Raw genomic sequence first — 20,718 nt, 5'->3', positions numbered from 1 at the left:
TACAAAAGACATTATCAACTCAAAGGAAGTGACAAATAGAGCAATATGTTGTGATTTAATAAGTAGATGATGATGATTTGATGTTGTTTTTTTGTCTTTCCGGGATAAAACGGATGGCTACGGTAGCTCAGCGAGTTCAAAATGAGTCAATTTAATAATAACAAAAAGCAAACAATAAAACAAGATAAAATAAATGCATACTTTGTACTGCTGTACTTGAAATATCGCAATAAAAGACAGGTTTTGATGCAATGCTTGACAGCCTGGAGTAAAGTGAGACATCATGTCTGTCTGTGATAAAAACATGGCTACAGTAAATAATAGCCAGTTTCCATCTTGACATCTGTCATCCGAGTGGAAATGGATGGGGAAATGACCAGCTCTCTATTGGCCAAGCTCTGACTGTGTCACTGGCTGAATGATGCAAATAGAAGATAATATCAGTGCTATACTGAATGGCATTACTCCAAATCTAATGTCATTAAAAGGGTGGGTATTAGTGTTGCTGTCTGGAGGTGGTGGTGTGGGCTGCTCCGGCTTGACTGACACACAGATTAAGTGCAGTGACAGGGAGCACAATAAAGTCATCAGAGAATGTGACATGTCAGTTAGGGGGGATGAAGGGATGAATTGTCACTCTCTGTCAGAGCCCATCCTCTCCCTTATCCATGATGTCCCATATACCACCGTGGGAAAACAGGACAGCACAAGCGCTTTAGACAAATATTTATTCAGGTAGAGGACAAGTAAACCCACTCAAGCTTTCTGGTCACTACATGTTTGTAAATTTACTCCCAGAAGAAGAAGAAGAAGAAGTAGATGATGGAACAGAGGTGTGTCCATTTGCTTTTGGACACCTTGACATGAAATTTTGTCGATGTAATATTTGAATCATAGCATTAAAACAGTACTGAACATAATGTCCAGTTACTTTTGGGAAGCTGCTCTGGTTCCAGACTACAGTATTGAATTCATAGGTGTCTTTAAGACTGTGTTGTCTTGAAAGACATTTATTAAGGAGGATAGCCAATATTTTTGTGTTTTTTTCAGAATATACTTAATTAGAAGTTACATATGGAACCTCCAGAAACAAACATATGAGACAGTTTTATTTATTCTGCTATGAGCCAAAAGATAACGCATCCTTTCTCTGTAACAAAAGAATAAATCCATTACGTACCTTTGTATCAAGCTGTTTTAGGACCTCAGTATGGGTTTGGAGATGGATTATCCCTGGGATTTTTGAGTATACTGTTTGGCCAAAAGATGGCAATGTTGCAGTGCTGAATTCCAAATGAGTTTTCTCCTGGTTGGCCCCCCATCGCAGACTGGCCACTGCCTTCCCCTGCAGCACTCTTCTTCCCAAACTAGCCCAGAAATCTGTCATCCTCACAGGGTGCAACTGCACTGAAGTGTAAGAATAACGTTAGAGTCGAGCACTAAAGTTCCACCAGAAAAGTTGATTACATAGAGGACGAATGAAAAGACAAAGTTTGGTGTGATAGGTTGAGGGAATTGGGCCACAATGTATTGAATGCTTTTTTTTCTTCTGTCATACAGTATGTGCTGCTCAGTCTCCAATTAGTGCTTTGTCTTTAATTGCAATTTAACTGGATGTGGAAACTCTGTCTAGTTTTTGAGTGCATGTTTTATTGAGATTTAGTATTATTTTCACCATTATTCTTGTTCTGTCACACAGAGCAATTTCAGTAAATACGAATAAAGCTACACTATTTTGTCCTTTACAACTCTGGCTTTTAAATAAATTTACCATCACCTCCTCTATCATGTCCATACATTATGCAATTAGGTTTGCACTGGGAGGATTTTCTTTTGAGTGTTTCTGAGTAGTTACAGACAGTAGGAAGGCATCTCAATGCATCTGGTGCAGCCAAATGGACACCCAGCAGGGCAGTAATTGGACAGCTATTACAGCACTAAAAATACTTCCAATGTTCCTTTTTATATGGATTATAAAGTTACTGAAAGGGTTAAAAAGAACAGGTTTCTGAAAATAAATTGTCAATGTGCCATTCTCAGCAAAATTATATCCTTGCTTGCAGAGGAAAGATTGAGGAAAAAAAGACCACAAATGAGACATTTTCATTAATTAAAGAATGGAAGATAAGTGTAAAAGAAAAAAAAGCAACTTAAACTTTTGTACAACTGGTCACAAACTCTTGAGTGACACTTGTTTGCTCTGTTGTTTTGAAGGTAGCAGGAACAGAAATCTCTCCCATGGCCACTTTGCTGGTCTTTATTATTGGCTTATTGCCTTTAAGCTGTCACCACTCAGAGCATTTCTCCTCTCAGGGGATTGTCTTCTGGGACTCGAGAGAGCTCGGCTGGCTGGGACTACTCAGCTCTGTTGCACACTGCTACTGTGTCATGTTGGATGCAATGTACTCCCATAGTGCTTATTTCCCCATATTTACGCATAACACTGTCTCTCTGATATTTATAATATCTGTGACATGTGTCAGGGTCGACTTAAAAAGTGAAATTACAAAATCAGTTAATTAAGCTTTTATTCAGGTGTATTTATTAACACATTCCAATGGTTTCATCATGTTTTCTGATCTAAAAAGGCTTTAATAGTATTAGTTATTTTCCCTTTTTAGAACTGCTTTGTTCCTTAGGCATATAAATTGCACTGTACAATAGGCTGCGGATGTTTCACTGCATAAGGTCAAAACATGCGAAGAACACAAGAGCTGAATGCCAGTCGAGCCTCTGTCAGGTAGGCTCTTTGCCTTGGGCAACTGTTGTTTATTGGCTAGCAGATTAAAGTGAATGTGCGCCAGGTAGAGGTTCAAATAAAAACCCAGAGATACAGAGAAAATGCATAAACATTTGTTATTTGGGGAAAAAAATATTATCAACTTAATACGCTATTTGTAGAATAAAATAATTTTCAAGCTTTTGTTTTGGAAATGTTACAAATGGCGAGACACGACGGGAAATAGTTGATTTGAAGTGTAGAGAAATCCCAAGATTTAGCAAGAGGGTGTGATTTTCTGCTCCCGAGCCTAATCCCACCTTTCCTCCACCTCTCCTCTCTTATGCCAGTCACATTTTCTAATTAGCTTTCCCTGTGGAGGAAGAAGATGGATTATATTTTAATATCTGGGGCCTAAAATTAGTTTATATTTTAGCAAGTTAGCACTTCTTAGAAGTTGATTTACTCTTGAAGCTGTAAAACCCGTGAGCTTGCAATTAATCATTCTCTTTGGTCTTGTTCTCAAGGAAAAGAGGCTGCAGTGTCACAGGCTGGATCATAATAGGTAAACACCTAATTTACACTATTTAGAAATCACCTCTCTAGTGTAGTACAACACATGACACTCGCTCCCTCAATTGTTCTGTCCTGCTTCAGTTATTAATTATGGTACACTTTTAACAAAGCGACATTGTCTATGACTAATCATCGACAGAGAATGATTAAAGATGCGCCTCGCTTTTTTGAATTACTTGCTCTTCCTCTTCATCTGTGTTCATTCATGAGCTACATGTCACTGCTTTTCTCTCCTCTTGGTCAAGAATTTGGTTCGCTGTTATCCGATTACCGGTGTCCTGAAATGCTTTCACAGGCCCATCCATCAAGGCTAAGGGGTTGAGGGAGAGCCTCGACAATGCTGCTGCTGCAGTGATGTAAAGCACTGAGGGATTCATGGTTATTAAAAGGTAAGCACAGTTTTATATAGAAAGACATAACACTTGCCACGTAATATGATATTTGGGATTATTCTTTTTAAATGTGTTAAAAGTCACATGTGTCAGCAAAACTTCAGAGGGTTCATATTAAGATAAAGAATTATTCCTATAAGATAAAAATTCACCTGCTTTTAACCACTAAACATTAATATGAAGCCACTATAGAGTACTGCAGAAAAGTTGCTGAAAAAAAAACAAAACTCCACAATATGGCTTGAGTGAAATGTGCTTTACAGAAGAGCAGGTGTATGGATGCTGCTCTTTACCAAGCAGCCCTCCCTCACAGCCACACAGTGTGAGCAGAGTATCTCCTAAGCCTGGATCTGGCATGGCTTTTGAGAGCTGTTTTGGTGACTGGAGGTAGAGCGGTGTCGGGAGGATCATCAGTGGCTCTCTCCCAGGGAGATGAGCAGCATAGGCCAATTTCATACGCGGGGCTCGGCCCCTGGGTCTGAGTGGAGGTGGGCTGGGTCCACCCAGTATCCTGGCTTCATTAATCATCCCGCCAAGGCTTACCGGCAAACCCCCTCTCCGCCCTCTCCTAGACAACCCCTCGGATTACACAGAGCCAGCGAAATGTCAGCCCAAATCTGAGTCTTGATGCAGATAATCATTTCAATAATATTTCTCCATTTGTGCCCCCGATACCAGGGGAATAAAGCTTTTCCACTGTCAGGTAGCATAAGACTACAGTTGGTGGGAATACTTGACTCTGAGCCAGATGGCTTAGCCATGCTTGCAGCATATGTTCAACAAGCAGTCCTGTGCCAAGCACGCATTAGGTTTTTATTAATTTGAAGCAGGCAGGAATGCATACGTATATATTTACCTGATCCCACCACTCCACGCCACCACTCAAGCTCACTGCTCCCTATAGAGAAGTTACTGGTAGAAACATGGTTCTTGATAGACAACGTTAAACAATACAGTACTAATAAGATATTTATAGTTGCCACAATTCTAATATAACATTTATTTTAATATGAACTCAAAATATGTGTTAGTTATGTCAGAGAAAATTAAATGATAATTAAAACATTTTTCCTCTGGTCTTTTTAAAATGAGAAGTTGCTAATCAAAGGCGATTACTGTGTATATTTATGGCTCTGATTTCTGCCACAGTGCCGTTGTGTGCTGCAAAGCAATTTACCATTTAGATGCATGAATATGCTTGGGTCCAAGACAAAAGAAACAGTACTGCATGGGAGGGCAAATTTATTCATTACCACTAAGTTGAACTTCCTTTTAACAGCCCTGTGCTCTGCAATCCTGGGAGTTCTTCTCTCAGTGACTTATGGTAGTGCAGGGGGGAGGGGGGGGATGGCGCGCCGAAAATGTCAATAGAAATAGTAAGTGTGAGAGGGAAGGCTTGCCTAATTAGTGCCCATTTAGATTTTATGACGGCCCTGAGATCTGCTCTTCCTGACAGAGAGCACTATAGTTGCATATTGTCCTAGCCTGAGGGAACCATAGGAAAATCCAGATTTATTGTACCTATCATACCAGCATATTTCATTTGCCATTATGAGATGCCATCTTGCAATGATGCCAGATTATTTATTACAGATTAAATTGTGGGACCTGGGTGGTTGAAGAACATTTCAAAGTACCATTCCTCTTATTAACTTCTTCATTATCTGCCCCATCGTGATCTAAAAGCTCCCTCCTTCCTACCTACATTAACAAATACATTACTGATTGGACAATGCTTAACTGTTTTTCTGTTCTCTGCATTTTGTTTCCTAACATTAGTGCTGGTGTACAACACAACTCATCTGTTTCCTCTACTTAGGGCAGACTGTGATTTCATTAAGCTTAATTTCAGACAGAGAAGATGTGTTTCTTTTGTTCAGGTTGTTCTTTCTTTTAGATTTTTTGTTAATAACCAACAGCTACACACACAGCACATAGGACACGTTTTATTATTGAGTATTTTTTCCTGCAGCTGAATCACAAAAATATTGTGTATCCTGGATTTAAATTAAGAATTATATTTATGTCCTTGTATCCACAACATGTTTTGGGATATTAAAGGTAGGCATCGAGTGTTGAGCACTTTGTAAAGCTTTGCCGTTCCTCTCAGTCATTCCTGTCTTGCTCTGCAGTATCCAGATGCTTGAGCGGTTTTATATATTTTGTATATTAGGTAGTGTTTATTTACTGTGTCCCTTAAACCCCAGGATGTTGGCATTTATCCTATTTACACATCAATATTACATCTCCACGAAGGCCTTGAGAGTTGCATTTAAGTCATTGTGCGGGGTGGTATTAAAATGTACTCCATACTGTGAGGGGAGCTCGTCAGGGAATAGCTGGGCCCTGGACTCCCATTACCCAGCATAAAAGTGTCAGCCACTTTAATTACATTCATGCCTTCCCCAGTCCCATTTTACTGCAGCCGCAATCAGATTTCATGCACGGATCTCATGCCTCTGTCTCAACCATTTGGACATTGTTGGTGGTGAGACGAGGATCTAACATGATTCCCCCCCACCCCCCCACACCCCCCGCCTCCCCCATCTGTCTATCTGAACTCATGATATATGACTCAGAATAGTGTTTAGAAGTTAAGATATTACAGGTGTTGCAAGCCGGTCACGGATCTTCAGTCACAGGATGAATGCTTTGTCTGGTGTTCGGTCCCTCAATGTGAATTTGAGTATCTGCCCCTGGAATTGTTGATGAAGTTGGCATACCCCGCCACTAAATATCAGTGCACCCCACTGAGAGAGGGAGAATTGGCTGTACACAGGACACCATCACAGAGAAGGGTGACGGCGCAAAGAGGAGGGGGATGTTTGGTGTTGAGGGGGGGGGTTGGTCAAGTTCCACCAGTCAGACTGTTAGCGAGCGCAGAAGAGGCAGTGTCACTTACTGTTTCACGGGGAAGCTTCCTGACCTTCTAGGAGGGGAAAGCGAGATCCTCTCTTGTTTATACTCAGCCATGGATCAGTGCGTGGAATATGTCTACATCCTCTCAGCCAATTTCACACAGAGGAGGCGCAGTGTGGGCGGCCGACACAAGCCGTTTCCCCTGGACGATGAGGCCCATCCCTCACGCACGTCCTCTGTCTGTGACTGGAGGTGTGGAGAGACAGACACAGACAGAGGCACTCTACTGCTCCACTGGGCCACAGAACTATCCCCTCCCTGGGGACCCTCATGTGGGGGACCAGCCTCTAACTCTGGGTCGTCTCAAAGCCAAACAGTAATGAAATAATTAAGAAATGTATAGTTTTATTAGCACTTCCGGGATGTTATTTTTTCTTTTGTATTTATAATATTTTATATTGTTTTATATTTTATTTCTCTATTTTCTCCTCAGTTTAAATTTGGAGCTTTGTCTGTGAAATGGTGGCTGAAAATCCCTGTTTTGAAATGACAAGGGAATGAGTCCTCCTAAAGGTAATTTATAGGCCGAATAAGTGGACATAAAGCACTCAGGTGAATTATCAGAGAAGCCATTAATTACCTCTAATGATTTGAATGTGACAAGCACGTTTGCTATAAAAACTATTTATGTTGCACATTAAAGTCAAGCTTTTCTTAAAACTGCGATTCATGCATGCATCAGTCATTGCAAAATAAAAACAAAACAATCCTCCAAACTCTTAATTAGAAAATAAGGGATTTGTACAGTTGTGGTTAAATCCAATTTTTCATTAACAATCAAAAGGTAATCAAAGCTCAGTCAGTGATCCCACTTCAGAACCACACACTGCTCTTGGATGAAGCCTCTTCACTTCATGCCCAATTGATCTAATTACATAAAGGGAATTATCTCTCTCTGTCTCTCTGATATAGTGGTTCCTGTTAGATCTGGCTGTTCAGTTAATTAAGTCTTCACTCTGTCTCACAGTGGTGGACCTGGAAAGACCATCCAATATTCTGTCTTTCCAGAGCCCTCTTTCAGCGCTTTGTCTTGTTTTTCTGTACAGCCGGAGGTGAGCGCAGCTCCAACCACTGTCCAGTGTCCCTCTATGCCGCTCGCTTTGTAATCAGCGACCCCTGTTACTCAATTATGGGGTGTGAATTTTGGCTCTTTGGTGACCTTCTCCCAGTGATCCTACTACTGACCCTTCAATAAGACCGCAGCCTTCCCAATGCTGCTTTGTGTGTTGCGTTGCCTTTTTTTTTTTTCATTTGTGGGTTCTTTATGAAGAGGGAAATGAAAGGAAGCGGGTCACTCGTGTTGTGTTCTCACATCTACCCACTTCAGAGGCTCTGAACAGGGGCTTGGTGTTTACTTTGATTCTATGTAGGGTACAACTTAAGTTCAAGGGTTGGAGGGCAGGATGCATCACTCTCTTGTAGGTAGGTAATCATATCCAGCTTTGTGCTCCTTGTACCCCGACACTGAGGGTGGCAGCTTAAAGGCTGTCTGGAGCCTTGTTCCACCACCGGACCACACTTTTGATATCCACAGCAGCGGCAGCGAGCGTCCTGCTTCGATCTGTGTGATCCTGGTGGATTCAGCTCAGCTCTGTGTTGATGCAGAACTCTTGTCTGTAGCACACCAGTTCTTTATGTACCGTACCTCATTTCTAGCTCACCACGGTTTTAAGATGACATATTAGCCAGCTCCGGGGTGGTTAAAGGTGATGCAAAGATTACAGCTATTTACTGAATTATCTGTCTGTGAGACTACCCTCATATCTCTGCATATATTACCTTGAGCTTGAGTTTAAAGAGCGATTGCTCAGAACAAGGAAGTTAAAGAGGCAATTACATAATGAAATGGGCCATCAATTCTGTTCGTGGCCTTTTTCTCTTTGAACAGAGATGGCCCAGATATCCCTGGTTTAGCTGACCCAGTAGAAGTACAACTGTTTGTATTAAACTCTCCTTTATCAAGGGACTTGCATGGGAGCTGCATGGGTCTGCCTGGCTTTCTATCTCCGTTTCGTAATTCAGTTATTAATTACCCTTCCTCTCAGAGCAGCCGTGGCCATTGTATTTACAGTGTTTCCATGGTGACCCTAGCCCATTTATAAGGTTTGTGTCAGTATCAAGACAAGACCTGTATTCAAATGGCCTCCGTCTAAATATAGCAGTGTCTCATAATGTGAGGGTTATTATAGTGAAATTAACACTGCTCCATTGCAGGCTGGATTACATTACAGAGTCGTAATATTCAGCAGTACCACAGCTTGCAGGGAGAATGTAGGAAGGAAGCTTTTTTTGGACTATATTGCACAGTTTGTATTGAGATATTACTGATGTCAAATATTTATATTCTAGATTGTGAAAATCTATTTCTTGGCGAATGTGCCATAACATTAAGAGGAATAATATTGCCTGGGAGCACTTTATTTTAGAGTACAATAATTACACAGTATTTACTAAGTAATTGTAAGTATATTACTGCTAATTAATAACTGGGAATTATGTCATAAATTCAGTAGTTAACTAGTATTGTTTAGTGATTTGACAGAAAGATTTCCTTTCATTTAGTAAAATTGTATAGAATATCGGAAGCAATTATTAGTGGTATAATAAACTAATCACTTAAAATGACTAACATTAAATGTTATATAAAAAAATAGTATAGTAGTTACAAAGTATTTAATAGGTAATAATACAGTAACTGTGAGTAATATAGTAAAGGGAACACAAATTCCCTTTTATTCACTGATAGATACTAATAATGTCCAATTTTATGTGATACATAAGATGAAAGTGGACTATTAGATAAAGTAGTTTTAATGATGTTTGATTTCACTCGATCCAGATCTTCTGTTTGATTAATACCTTTATTACAATATACTGTTACAGTATTTAAGTTTATCTACTATGTAACTGGGTTATTAAAGGAAACCAGTTTTGTTGCTTTTTAACAACGAGTTCTTATCATATCCGTAATTTAATTGTTTCTCTATACACACTATAGGTAGTTTATCTTTTTGTTTCAATAATTATCCAGTAAATATGTGTAATAGGTAAAGTAATTACTTTACCTGTTGCTCTTATTTCTTGGAATATCATTTTCTGTACCAAATATTACTCAAGACTACCTTTTTATTACTACACCTACAGTATTACCACTTTATGATATAAAGCACAGATAATTATGTTTTTGCACCATCGTAATCAACATTTAAAGATTATTTATTGTCTGTTTGTACTATGATGTCTAACAACTTAACTTTCTGTTTATGATGGCTTTAGTTTCTGTGGTCTTGTACCTAGCAACAGTAGATACCTACACTAGGTGGCCTTTCAGCAGCCCCAGTTAGTCCTCTGTTCTGCTCAGTATTATGGCTTCAGTTTGCCCTTCTGGTGCGGAGAGTCAAAGAGTACGATAGTTGGTGACTCTTATTCGGGCCCAAACAGGACCCACACCTTCTGTCACAGCCTCCAGCCCTGGGCCCGACGGCAACCTGCTGCTAGGCCTATGTGCGCTGCCAGTTGTAGTTTTTAATTGGCCATCTGGGGAAAGCTGGATCTAGTGCCTGGATATTAATCAGTAAATTAACCCAGCCATAATACAGCTCCCTCCCAGTGGAAGCCCGGCAGCTGTGGGTAGAGAAAGAGAGAGTGAGAGTGCGAAAGAGAGATGAACCACAGGCTGGAGAGGCTGAAAAGGGAGGCTCCCGAATGGGCTGGCCCATGATTGAACATTTCCTCTGTGTCCCTTGCCATGCTCCCCTGTCTGCAATTTGTCTGACAATCACATGGAGGATTATCTCCAGCATGTCAGTGCAGATGTCACAGGTACCTCCTCTCACTAAGGACAAAGCTGCAAATTCTGAGTTAAAGCTTGCTTTTCTGGCCAAAACTGGCAGCTGTATTGAAAGCTGGAGTGATTGGACGGAGAGTACTCTACAAAAGTTCAGGGGGAGGGTTACTTCTGCAAGGTCTTCCTGTGTGGAAGAACTGCTTTGTATATGTGTGTGTGTGTGTGTGTGTGTGCATGTATGTGCAAGTGTGTGTGTATCATTAGTGTATTTGACTGACTGGAATTGCTGGCTGTCCCCAGAGTTAACCAATTAAAAGGCTAATGAATATACAACAGATTATTATTATAATTGAGCTAAATTATCATAATAGCCTGTGCTTACAGTTTCTGTATTTAGTTTGGACATACTGAGAATAGTGACTGAATTCGTAAGAAGCACACACACATGGCTAATGAAATTATGTATGCCATCTACTGTAAGACAAGAGATCCAATGATTGGGCTATTATGCTTATAAACGCACCTTAAAATAAACAAGCTTCTGTTGCATTGTTATACACTTCAGGGTGGCAAATGTTACCAGGGCTACATTACATGTAAAAGTCCTGCATTCAAAGTAAAACTTGAGTAAAAGTACAAGAGTATTAGCTACAAAAGTATCAAAAGTAAAAGTTTCGCAAAAAAAAAAAAAAAAAGAATGCCTCCTCCAAAAGGTCATAAGAGAAGTGTGAGGGGTTGTGAGATGATTAGTGCAATATAAGAGATAAGAAGAAAAAACAAAAAACAAATATAAATGTTTCTGATTTTTAACGAATCTTTGCTTTTTGTGAAATAATTGATTATTTTACCTCTCTGGGCAGCAAACACTTATGTTTGGAATAAAGTTTGGAAAGTACTGGCTAAATCTTAAACAATATGTTTAGTAAATGTTCTCATTTACTCTCCAACACTGATAATGTGACAGTATTTTTTTTTGGACATAAAACTGAAAAAACAATTATAGGTAAAAATAACGGAATATTTGTTTTTGTCTGATCTATTCAGTTAAATACCAAACAAATCCAAGTAATTCATCACATTAATAAAAAAACTCCTTTAAATCCAACATTGCCATGAAGTCATGCTCGTTCATTTGCAACATTGCCCACAACGGCCTGATTCAACCAGATACATTAAAGATGTAGCGACCTCTGGAGAAACAGTATAGCAACATCTCTCCTGGTTGATAAATGTCTGTTGTCTTTCAGTATATATCATCATATCACACAACCTAAAGTCTAGATGTAGAAACATGGCATCATGAGAGAATTTTAATTATGCTTTAGATAAAACTAGAAAAGCCAGTTTGAGGGATTTTTCTTATGCAAACTGTCAGTGTTCATCCAAATGAAATGTGTAGTAAATGAGCATTTATATTATGAAATCAGCATCTTGTTAGAGGGACCCTTCAAGTTATTTCTCTTCAGGAACTCCGCGTGGTCCTCGGCATTCAAAAAAAAAAAAAAAAAACAGCATAGCAGCGGATGTCAAAATACATCACAGGAAAGCAATGTCAACCACTGACCCACTCTACCGCTTATATATTCATGCATAGCAAACACAAAGACTCAAACCCGTGCGTCTTGTGCCATCTGACCCTGCAGAGGGCTTTTTTGGTGTGATGTCATCACGCCCCATTGTCATAAATGAACCACCTCACTTCTCCGCCTGCCCGTCAATAAATTTTCAAGGGGCCTCGGTCATACGTCCCCACTCTACTGTGCTCTAGATGGACATGAAATAATTGCCATGCAAAGAGTTGCACGTTTCCCTTTCTAATTTTAAGGGTCAACAGCATTTTAATACCATTTTAAACACACACACACTGTTTTTTATGATGCATGTACAAGCAGCTTTTGATAGCTTAACCAGCCAAGCATGGTTAAAGAGAGAAACCATTGCAGCTGCTTCCAGGACCCACTTAATTTAGTCCCCTGACCCCCGTTCACCTGAGTCTGCATGGAAATCATAATGCAATTCAAGTGTGAAGAAAAATGATATAGTGTGTATTTACCCCAAATATTTATGCAGGGCCTACTAACAGTCATGCTTACTCCTAATAAAGGGAAAGTGATGCCTTGTAACATTGGCAGTGCTGGGTTGCTGCTACATTGCCTGAGGCCATTGTTTCCACCATTATCATTTTCATTGGATTCTATACAGGGCAGTGTTTCCAGTGTTTACAATGCCTGCCTCATATACTGTAGGCCTTAGGTGTTTTACGGAGACGTTTTGGATTTCTTTCAGAAATTTTGACTTTATTGTCAATAAAGAGTCCACACCGTTGTATTACTTAATCTAAAGGACACATGAGCCCACATTTACTGATACGCTAGTGGAAATATCTGCCGATGAAAACAACCTACTAAGGAAATAGTGATTTTCTATGAGTGTGTATGATCTCTAGGTGTTTTTTTTACCCCTTTTCCTATCACATTCTTCTGTTTACTCAAGGTTGCAGTTCACTCAGACTGACAGTTGCTGCTGGGGGTCCAACAATGTGTCTATTGTTTAACATCCCCACTATCTGCTGACCTGACGCTACCACGTGCTACCTGAGGGATGAAAAGCCAAGTTGAAAAACACAATAGGATAACAGAGGAAATCCTCTGTGCAGTAACACCCCTGAATTGGATTGTTATTCTGCAGTTCAGTTCCTTAAGAAGTGTGTCAATAGCTATTACCTTCCTAACAAGGGGATCAGGTGAGCCCTGTAACAGCAAAGCAAAGCTCCCTGAGGCACAATCATGTTCTATATTTCCAGAGGGGAGGTCTGTACTGCACTGTACTCTGGGTAGCAATCTTCCAGAAGCCTATTAGACTACTGTAGCTGTATAAAGAGTCAAGCAGAGAGGGTGTCTCATCAGTGCTGATAACAGGGTATCTGGTCAAGTCATTAGCTCTCCTCTTATTGAATTCCTCCAGCCAAATAGACCAAATGAAGCTAAATAAAGCTATAGATGGTGAGGAGCCTACAGCCCATTAATATGCCGCCACCTCGCCCTCGCCCTCCTCCTCCTCCTCCTCCCAGAGCCACAGACACACACTGCCATTTCTCCTCTTTTTCTATCTTTCTCTTATTCTCACTTTTTCTCCTTCCAGCACACACGCTCCCTCTTTTCTCTCCCTCTAGCCATCTCTTCCTTTCATTCTTTCCCACCGTCATTCTCTCTCTCTCCTCTCCTCCGTCCTTCCCTCCTCTCTCCTCTCCTCTCCTCCCTCACTTTCCCCTTGTCTGGGGGCCCTAATGGCGAGCATGTACAGCAGCTCTGACACCGTCACATCTGCTGGCAGAGAGGGTCTCTCCCTCACCACACAGCCTGCTAATGAGATCTTCCCCCATTTAATTAATACCATAAGAATTTTAATTCTGACTGAATCAATTTAATGTGATGTGATTTTGTCAGCTCTATTCCCCAAGTAAGGAAAAAAACAGAGCGGGCCCTGATGCTTATTACATACATCATTTCACGGGCCCTGCATTCCCTGCTGACTTAAACAAATTCTAATTAAGACTAATTAAAGCATCATTTATGAAAACGCTTGTGATAGTTATGCAAACATTCTGGGTGGGTATGCTCTGCATGATAATTACCCCCGGTTTAAATTAAGACCTGTTCCCTGGCAATTATGCTAGCCACACACCAGCACCTCATGGAAAACGTTCTTTATTCAATTCCTGCAATTAAATATGAGACCTGGTTCCCGAACTATCCGCTCGGAATGGATTTTTATAAAAGGAAAAGGATGATTATGCGTTGTTTTCCTCCCCTCCTGTCAGGTGGAGTAAATGGAGCCGATCTAGTGTTCTGTATCAGAGTTACATTGGGGTTAAAGTGATGATCATAAAGCAGCCAGTGGTGACTGATATCTGAGCTGACACCCACTGCTTGTGGATGAGGTGATTAGTCTGTGTTTTCTAGGTGAGTTTTTGTCACATGGATGCTGGTTGGGTAGACGTGAGCAGATGTGCTGTTTTAGATCTCCACCTTTGCTCACCAGTGACTTACAATGAATTACTTCAAACACACAGCACGCCTACAGCTTAATTTGGCTCTTTTCTCAGACCAGAGTTAACACCTTTTAAAAAGTTGTCTGTGATCTTAAAAGAAATACATCTGGAGTGTGTCTGTGGTTGTGTGTAGCTCAGTTAGACCTCACCACTTAAGCTTGAATGTATGGAGAACCAGACATACTATATATCAAACATGAATATTGCTGTGGACTAAACAGTTGAATGATTTCCTCCACAATACCTACATGGCTGAGAAATTGCGCATGTTGAAGTTTGTTACGAGAACAGGATTTCCCCTCTGATTCAGAGGCTTATGTCAGCTGGCTGTTAATAGACATGCAGAACGCTGCCTCTTTATCAGGCTTTTAGCAGGAGTTTACAGTATGACATTACAGCTGCGATATCAGCTCTGTTGATATGTCAGCACACTCCCAGCAACACATTGTTTCACAGTGCTGAGGACCAGGCTATTCTTATAGTATTGGCACTATTTAAAGCACTTAAGACATATTTAATGGCCCTGAAACTCAGAAGGTGCTCTATAAAAAGTTAAAATAATATTTCTCTGAGCGATTAACTCACCTGTCTTTCGCAGGTGTTTCTGAGTGTATTTAAGTGGCTTCCTATCACTGTAAACCTGGCTACTCATTACATACATCTTTCATGTCCTAAACGATACTTTGTGTAGCTTTACAAGTATAATGATGAACAGATGTGGAGCTGTACATGTGGCACGGTAATTCATCATACTTTTAAATGCTTTTAATAAAGTTATGGCTTCCCTGCGCTCAGATGGCTCGACACGGTGGTGTTGTTTATGTGTTTGCACAACACTTATCACTTCTGTCATGTTTGTTTACTTCTCTCTGTGTGTTCGATTTTGGAAACGCCGCAGCATTATTGCGTTTTACTTCATGAGAGGCAGCTGGTTCAATAAAATGAGGAAAAAAAAGCAGGCCCTATTCCCAAATCAGTCAGGTTGAGGGAACTGGAGCGGCAGGGAGCAGACCCCGGTTCCACCCACATCCTGTTTTACGTGTGCTGCTTCTCCCTGTACATGCAGATGGCACAGCGCTCCCAGATATCATTTGAGGTAATCTAATCCCTCCACTGCTCCCTCTAGAAAGGAGGAGTATTAGCGGCCATATGTCAACCAGATTTGTCAGATTATTCATTACAATTAATTGCTGTTCCACTTAAGGCCTTTAAGGCTGTGAATTGCTCCAAAATCTATTGCAAACACAAAAATTATGAGTAAAAGACTTTGGCCCTGTCATTCAAATTTCAGGCTGACCTTTAGCGGAGCCTGGCTTTTCTGAGGGAGTGCAGGAGAGAGCGCCTTTCTAATTGGTGTTTCTTCAGCCTTTTTTTTATTTTTTATTTTCCATCTGCAGGTAGAGCGTCTGTCTCTATTGACAAGGAATACAGGGAAGACTGTTGTGCCAGTCCAGGATGATTACACCGACTGCCCACTGAAGTCCACTGTTCTTGGTTTTTGTTGCAGCATCCGCTCCTCTAAATATACTCATATATTGGTTATATTCATATTTGCAATTTGTTTTGCTTATTGTTGGGATGCAGAACCGCCATAGTTAGCTTTCTGCACACTGTACACTGTCAACTGAATTTCAATGTGGACCTTTTTCGAAGGTTGGCTGCAAGGCAGCCTAATAGCCACCTGAATTAATGTGCTGTCCAAGGATATGAGCCATAATACTTTGGTGATTAATGTTTCACTGGTGCTCTGCTTCCATAGTTAGGGCTTACACCCCAGAGATAAACTATTCACTACATACTCAAATCACACTCAACCAACACACAGATTCACTCAAAACCACATTTCTTATTTGTGTAGTTTCGATTTTTTTTTTTTAAGAAAAACGAAACTGACTAAAAAATATTGATTTTTAAATCCCATTAGCCCAAATCACACTAAGTAGTCCTTGTAGAAAAAGTCACAGCAAATTACAAAATTATGATTGACTATGATTATGATTGAAATCCATGGGGCTGATTCATTGCTGATGATGTATTTTGGTTAATTATGGAGTTAAGGCACTAGAGGAGTGACTTTAAGCCTGTCTGATTGGCCCACTTAATTGTGCTTTATGAGATAGGGCTTACCAAGCAGGGCTTAGAGACTCAGTGTTAGGACTGAAGTAGGAGGAGAAAATCTCTCCCAGGTCATATTACCCAGGCCAGAGTTAATGAGAAGGTGGAGGTAAGAGAATCCATCAACATATCAATCTGCACCACCTCTCCTTTCACCTCCGCTCCAACCGTTTTTTATCTTGTCCACATTGATCATCATTAGTATGATACAACATTGTCATATTCCCTGATACATCTTATAATAGAGGTTTATGTAATTTACTGAACAAGCTAATAAATAAAGGAGAAATTATATTTTTTTAATAATGACTGTTGTTTTACACAGTTTTTGTAATGTTATTGCTATTATTGTGTATGATTCAGGAAAAAATGGGCGATTTATTGCTCATCATTAATCACAGAAGGGAGGGTCCATATACCTCTGTCTTGTTTCTTATTGTACCCGACGGCTCAGGCTGCCTCAAGTGCCTCAGAGCAGCTCGATGAGATCTCGTATCCACCTGTATATTGGGAGAAGGAGGTGTTGAAATATTTCAGATTCTCCTCTACACTCATGGTGCCGGCAGATCGATGCTCTAAGCGCCGGTTGCCTGGTCTCGTCTCATCACTGTACTCCTGCCGACTGACACATCCTCATTATATTACAATACGGTTGCCACTAAAGGTCATTCTCCCAGAACATAATCACACACAATCAAAACCACAAACTTCATATATCAAGGAGACAGTAAATAGCCTCAGGGTTTATTTTCTACTGCCACAGAAATGCTTTCAGTCTATTCATAAGCTGTAGTTGGGATGACTTGAATGAAGATCTGATGCCACATAAACTGTGACACAGGAAAAAAAAGAAAAAAAAACATTTTGAAGATGAGCAAGTGGACTTCTCCTTTACTTCCTCATTCAGAAATCATAAGTAACTGTAAATATTCTCTCTACAGCACACCTGTACTTTTGCTTTGCTGTCTCTTTGCAGCTAAAATACGGTAGCCTTTAGTTAAGTGTGATATTCAGTTTAAAACCGCAAAGTCTCTTATTAAATGAGGCTATTAAGATTTAAGTTGCCATTTGTCAGATTATAGTTATTGAAAGAGATGGGCGTTGTGTTCAAGCTCCTAATTTTTTTTTTCTTCCTCCAGCATCAGGAGTAGGTTGTCATGAAAAGAAGTGTCAAAGTAAAAAAGAGCGGAAACACACCCCTCTCCTCCATATTACCATAATGAGGAAAACACACTTAGTGGGCCATGACCTGATGTCATCTGATTATACCCATGATTAATGATATCCTTTTACCAAAACATGCCACTACTGTAACTGTCTGGGATTAAAAGCAGCAGATGGTAATGTATTCATGCTTTCAGTGATGTGCTCTTATATCCAGTATTAACCAATGTGTGTGTGTTTAATATTTGCCAAGATGCGTTGTTTTTAGATGTAATTTTCTGCAGACATTTTATTTCCTCTCTTTAGTCCATATAAGAAACAAGAATAGTTTTTTTTTATGAGCTTCACGTGAAACTGTTGTGTCTCTGTGCTTGTTATTGACTCCTTTTTGCAGGCTATAAATGACATGAACATCCAGCACCATCTGTTGTAGAATTAAACCAATTCACTTTTCATATTAGGTCCAACTGTGGATACACGTGCACTTGCTGTTGGATCATGGATATAAACCTGTTTTTTTTCTCTTCAATTGTGTTAGAAAAACAGTTTGATGTACAGTCCGTAACTGGTCAGGAGTGCACGTTAAAATAACAAACTGGGATTGACGCTTTCTGCTCTCTTTGGTGTGAGGGTGATCTTAATGAGCTGAAATTCATGCAAGGCTTTAAAGTGTCTTGTTTTGTACTCAGACTCCAGTCTCCAGATACCAATGTCCAGTCGATGACTCAGTTGAAAATATTTTCCTCTGGTTTTTCCTCTGTCCAGACGCCATGTCAACAAAGCCCCCAGTGTTGCTGCGATGTAGGAGCTACAATGTCAGTCTGTCCGCTTAATTGCGAGTGGGATGAATGTTAATTTACTCAGTCAAGAACCCTCTTTGTAGCACTTTTATAGCCCAGAGGTGTAGATTTACATCTTAGGGATACAATGAGTTTTAGCTTGTGCTAAAAGGGGGGTGATAGGGCCCACATTCCTCGACCTCCCACTGCATATTGTTCTATTGTATATGAACACCTCTCTGCCAAAGAACAGCCATGGTCAGGGTAGGTGTCAGGGATGGGGGGGTTATCCTGACCTACAGCTGAACTTGAGCAAAAGGCAACACTCTATATTTGCTCAGTGTGCACGGTCGACTTCCCCGAGTAAAGGTGATATAACAGTGCACAACATACCTGTCAACTCAGCACAGTTTCGTCTGTAACGCGCCGTGGCGTGTGCATTTCTGGCTCTGTGAGTTTTGTTTTTAATCTCCGAAATGTACCTGCAGTGTTATACTGTAATGGACAAATTGAATTCCCATTTGAACAGTTCAGACGTTCTGCGACTTTCAGGGAGATCTACCTCACTAGTACAAAGTGTAGTACTGTGTAATTATAAGAGAGGCGGCCCTGGCCTCGGGGGATTGCTGCTAGATTTCACTAGAAAAGGTTCCTGTGCACTACATGAATATGCTCAAGAAATCCACCCTGCGTTTGTGTATTGGGCTGTCAAAAAATTAAATGAAAAGTCATTCTAATAGGTGACCCTTGGCCTAGTTCATATTTCCTGTCAATTATGAAAGTATGAAGTCATGCATAGTTATGAGGCATGGGCGGGCCTATTAAAATTCATAAATGATTTGTGTTTATACCAGGTTACTCTAAACCACTTAATTCCACGTGGTCATGTAGAACTAATGCCGCTCCCCACTGTATACCTTAAAAAGAGGCAGGTGCATTATGTTTCTCCAAAATTTTTATAATTTGATTTTCAGTATTACATAAAAAAAAAACAAATTAACAAATCAGACTAGCTTTCTTCTTGTCTTAATATTGACAGCATGGGATTTAGCTACAGCGTTTTCATAATCAGTTGTTTGTTTAAAGCCAGGAGCTGCATTGGAACTGCATTTTCTCGCCAACTGCCATGACAATGGGCTAATTGTTTTCTGGTAATTATACCTTCTTCACCAGTAAACGTTTTGCAGACCTCTTGGGCTCTTATGTAACTCAGGTGTGTGTAATTACATTTCTTAAGGTCAACCTTTCACCAGGATGAATTAGTGAAATTGCATAGTTGACCACTTCAGGGCATGGATCCAAATGCAATTATCTTTGTTAATAGTTCTGCTCTTCAGTTGTAGAGGATGATTCGGAAAACAACTGATTGACACAAAGCATATAGAAAAATGTAAAAGTTCAATATCTCTGATTTTACGTTTTTCACATAAATGAAGTATCCCTCTTTACTCCAAATGAAGGACTGTGTTTTGGTATTTAATCCTGAGTGCCAGTGTAAATACTGGCTTGAAATACACAAACATTTGACTTGTTTTCTCTCACCGTGTGGGGCCTGGTGTGAGATATTGATCAGAGTATATCCTGGTCAATCAGACTAAATGATTGCCTATAAGCCCCCAGCCTCACCTGCTGGCTGGAAGGCATGAGGGGGATCCGGAGGAAACCGAATTATAGCAGCCTCGATATGAGCTGCCTGGCCACTGATAGTTCCCAGCAGTCTTGTGGAACTGAGCAATGCAAATGTACAATAAACAGGGCCTAAACTGGTGGAGGTCTTTCAATCACACAGGGGCAATAGTTCAACCCCCGCCATGCATAATCCCAGCCTTGAAACCCCTGGGACTCCAGCCTCCAACCTGCTCAATGGCACAAAGATATTAGATAGCCATATGTAGATTCACTAGGTAAACAGACTCTCATGATAACACAATACGCTCTCTTTTCTACCAGGAATATATTTGAAGCTAAGTTCTGCTTTCTTCTGAGGGAAGGCTCAAATTGAAGGCTTAGCTTTACGCCATCAATATTCGATGCAGCTGTTTGCTTTGTTTAACGTCCTTGATATATCTCTTGCTGAGAAGAAATTGGTATCTCTTCTTTGTGAATCAAGTGTTTGCATTATAGACCGAGCTGGACTGAAGAGAGGCTGATAGAGGGCCTGTTTAGGGGGCGTGAAGTGTGTTTATATGAATGGGCAAAAAGATAAAAAGCACTCT

The 20,718-nt window shown here is 40.4% G+C and overlaps 1 long non-coding RNA gene across 4 annotated transcripts in view; it reads right to left on the bottom strand.

The window, feature by feature from the left end:
* The window catches only part of LOC121906721, a 143,233-nt gene that overhangs the window by 428 nt on the left and 122,087 nt on the right, over positions 1-20,718 (bottom strand). For 3 of the 4 annotated variants that reach the window (XR_006098724.1, XR_006098726.1, XR_006098727.1), the window contains 2 exons: positions 16,979-17,059; positions 1,181-1,407 (listed from right to left, as the gene is read on the bottom strand). This is a non-coding gene — a long non-coding RNA (uncharacterized LOC121906721). Of the gene's footprint in view, positions 1-1,180; positions 1,408-16,837; positions 17,060-20,718 lie in introns of those variants that run through there. The other variant, XR_006098725.1, reaches the window with a different exon arrangement.

Source organism: Thunnus maccoyii, chromosome 11 (genome assembly GCF_910596095.1).
Source record: "Thunnus maccoyii chromosome 11, fThuMac1.1, whole genome shotgun sequence".
NCBI classification, from domain to species: domain Eukaryota; kingdom Metazoa; phylum Chordata; class Actinopteri; order Scombriformes; family Scombridae; genus Thunnus; species Thunnus maccoyii.
This window is presented reverse-complemented; position numbering and strand designations above follow the sequence as displayed.